At 51.5% G+C, this 2,648-nt stretch overlaps 1 non-coding gene across 1 annotated transcript; it reads right to left on the bottom strand.

Annotated features, from left to right (window-relative positions):
• Window positions 1–2,322: 2,322 nt before the first annotated feature.
• Window positions 2,323–2,441, bottom strand: LOC111733642. The gene has a single exon (XR_002778068.1). It is a non-coding gene; the product is annotated as a 5S ribosomal RNA (ribosomal RNA).
• Between the last annotated feature and the right edge of the window lie 207 nt (window positions 2,442–2,648).

The raw sequence follows: 2,648 nt of genomic DNA, 5'->3' as shown, positions 1-2,648 counted from the left end.
CCCCACTCAGGATTCACGCAAAGGGAAGGTGGCAGGGAGCAGGTTCATGGTTCCCCACGCAAAGGGAAGACGGAGAGCCCTGTTGTACACAGAAAAGTCCCTTCCCTTCCCTGGCCTCCAAAAGGAGCCTGAGCTACACATGCAGAGGGGCTCCTCCCCATAACCCCCATATAGGCAGCAAACGCAGCATGGGGACAGAGCTCCCTGCCACAGATGTCCTACAGCCAAGGAACATCAGAGTGGGCTGGCGACTATAGGCTTGAGCCCCTCTGTGGACAGGCACAGAAACTGAGGCCCAAAGAGGTCGCAGACCTGGTTAAGAGGATGCTGGGTAGAAGTGGAGGCTCCTCCCTGGTTCTTGGAGCCCTTCCTTACTGAATGAGAACATGGTGGCAGGAGACAGCTGAGGACTCCAGGTCCAGCATGGTCCAGGCACATGGGAAGCCTCAATGAATGCCGAATGGGTGAATGAGTGGGTAGATGAATAGAGATGGGAGAGAGGGAGGGAGAGAGAGAGGAAAGAAGGCAGGGAAGAGTGGATGGATGGATGGATGGATGGATGGATGGATGGATGGATGGACGGACACTCATCTAGAAGATTCTGAGTAAGCTCAGGCATGCACTACATTCTCTCATCTTGGAACTGACAGAACAGCGTGAGAGCTGGATAGGATTCCATGAATACCTGTTCATTAATTCAAAGCAGTGTAAGCTGTGGTCTACAGCAAGGGTCCCCAACCTTTGGGCCATGGACTGGTACTGGTCTGTGGTCTGTTAAGAACTGGTCGCACAGCAGGAGGTGAGCGGCGGGCAGGCAGCAAAGCTTCATCTGTATTTGCAGCCGCTCCCCAGCACTGGGAGGAGCGAGCCTGGCTGTCAGGCCCAGCCCCACAGGGCACTGCCTCAGCTCCCCCTCAGATCATCAGGCATTAGATTCTCATAGGAGAACAGGTCCCTGGTGCCAAAAACGTTGGGGACCGCTGGTCTAGAGTGTGGCCTCTGGAGTCAACCTGGGTTGAAATTCCTACTCCAGGACTTGCTCACTGTGTGACCTTGGGAAAGTTACTAAACCTCCCTGAGTCTCGATTTCTTCCTTTGTAAAATGGGGATAATAAAAGTACCAATTCACAGAGTGGTCATAAGGATTAAATAAGATTATTTATGTAAAGTGCTTAACCCAGTTCTTGGCATGTAAAAAGAACTAAACATAATATAACTCATTACAAAATATTAATTTCATGGTCACTTATGCACTTCTCTATATTAATAATAGTAGGATAAGAGCGACAACCCTCCAGTAGCTCCAGCTCATGCAGCATAAAAGCCAGTGGCCTTGTAATGACCCACAGGGCCTTGCGTGACCTTGCTTTGTTCCTTCTCCATATGCTACCTGTCTCCCCCTTGCTCACTCTGCTCTCGCCACCCTGTGCCTCAGACATGCCAAGCACGCTCCTGCCCCAGGCCCTTGGCACCTGCTCTTTGCCTGGCTCCTTCCTCAGAGAGCCTCAGGGCTCACTCTCGCATCTCCTTCAAGTCTTTGCTCATATGTCCCCTTCTCAGTGAAGCCTTCCCTCACTCCCTTTAAAATTTCACCATCCTGTCCCACCCCTGGCACTCTAATGCTTCATTTCACCCATAGCACCTATCTGCATGTGATGTGCTATGCCTTTGACTTAATCGTCGTGTTTATAGCCTGCCTCCCAGAATCTCAGATCCATGAGAGCAGTGATTTTCATCTCTGTTCCCAGTGCTGTAACGGTGCCTGGCACATCGCAGGCCCTCAATAAATGGTAGTTGAATGAATAAATAATATCCTCATAACATTGAGGATGTGCCAGGCCTTACTGCCTATGTCCAAAATCTCAGTGATCCAAATTGAAAGGAGACAGATGTCCAAATGGAGGTAGAAACAGTTCTCATGGGAACCTGAAGAAGACATCATGGGAAAGGTGGCCTTTGCCCCTGGGGAGGATGTGCTTAGGCAGAGCTGGGAAAGGGGTATCGCAGGCTGTGGGGCAAGTCAACCAGAGACAGGGCTGGGAGCGGAGCCCCAGGCCTCCTCAGCTCATGGGGTCTCAGCCAAGGCCCTGCAGAGGAGAGGAAGGGCCTATGGACCTGAAGTACAGGAGTCCTCAAAAGCAGGCCAGCCTGCTTTGAGTACCATTCTTGGGAAAACGGTCCAGGTGACTGTGGAGCCACAAATCAGGTTTGGTTTTTTGTTTGTTTGTTTTTGTTTTTAGGCGAGGTAATCTTTGGTTGACCTCACAGATTGCAAGGACCTTGTCAGCTTACAATCCATGATTTTTTTTTTTATTTTTTTTACACCCACAGCACCTGGTCTTCCCAGGTGGTCTCCCATCCAAGTACTAACCAGGCCCCATCCTGCTTAGCTTCCGAGATCAGACGGGATCAGGCTTGTTCAGGGTGGCATGGCCGTAGACACAGACCAGGTTTTTGCACAGAGTGTTGGGGAGGTGGGAGGTAAGAGGCAGCCCTGGGGGGTCCCATGCCGGCTGGGCAGTCAGACCCCAGGGAGATATAAGGAGCCTTCTCATCAGAGCAGCAGGAGAGATGAATTGCTTTCACCGCGGAGGCTCCGCCCCCTCTGTGCTTCTCAGAAACTCTGAGTTCTCAGCCCACACTGGAGC

The sequence above is a fragment of the Pteropus vampyrus genome, unplaced genomic scaffold (genome assembly GCF_000151845.1).
Source record: "Pteropus vampyrus isolate Shadow unplaced genomic scaffold, Pvam_2.0 Scaffold598, whole genome shotgun sequence".
NCBI classification, from domain to species: domain Eukaryota; kingdom Metazoa; phylum Chordata; class Mammalia; order Chiroptera; family Pteropodidae; genus Pteropus; species Pteropus vampyrus.
Note: the sequence above shows the minus strand (reverse complement) of the source record. Positions and strands in the feature narration are given on the sequence as shown.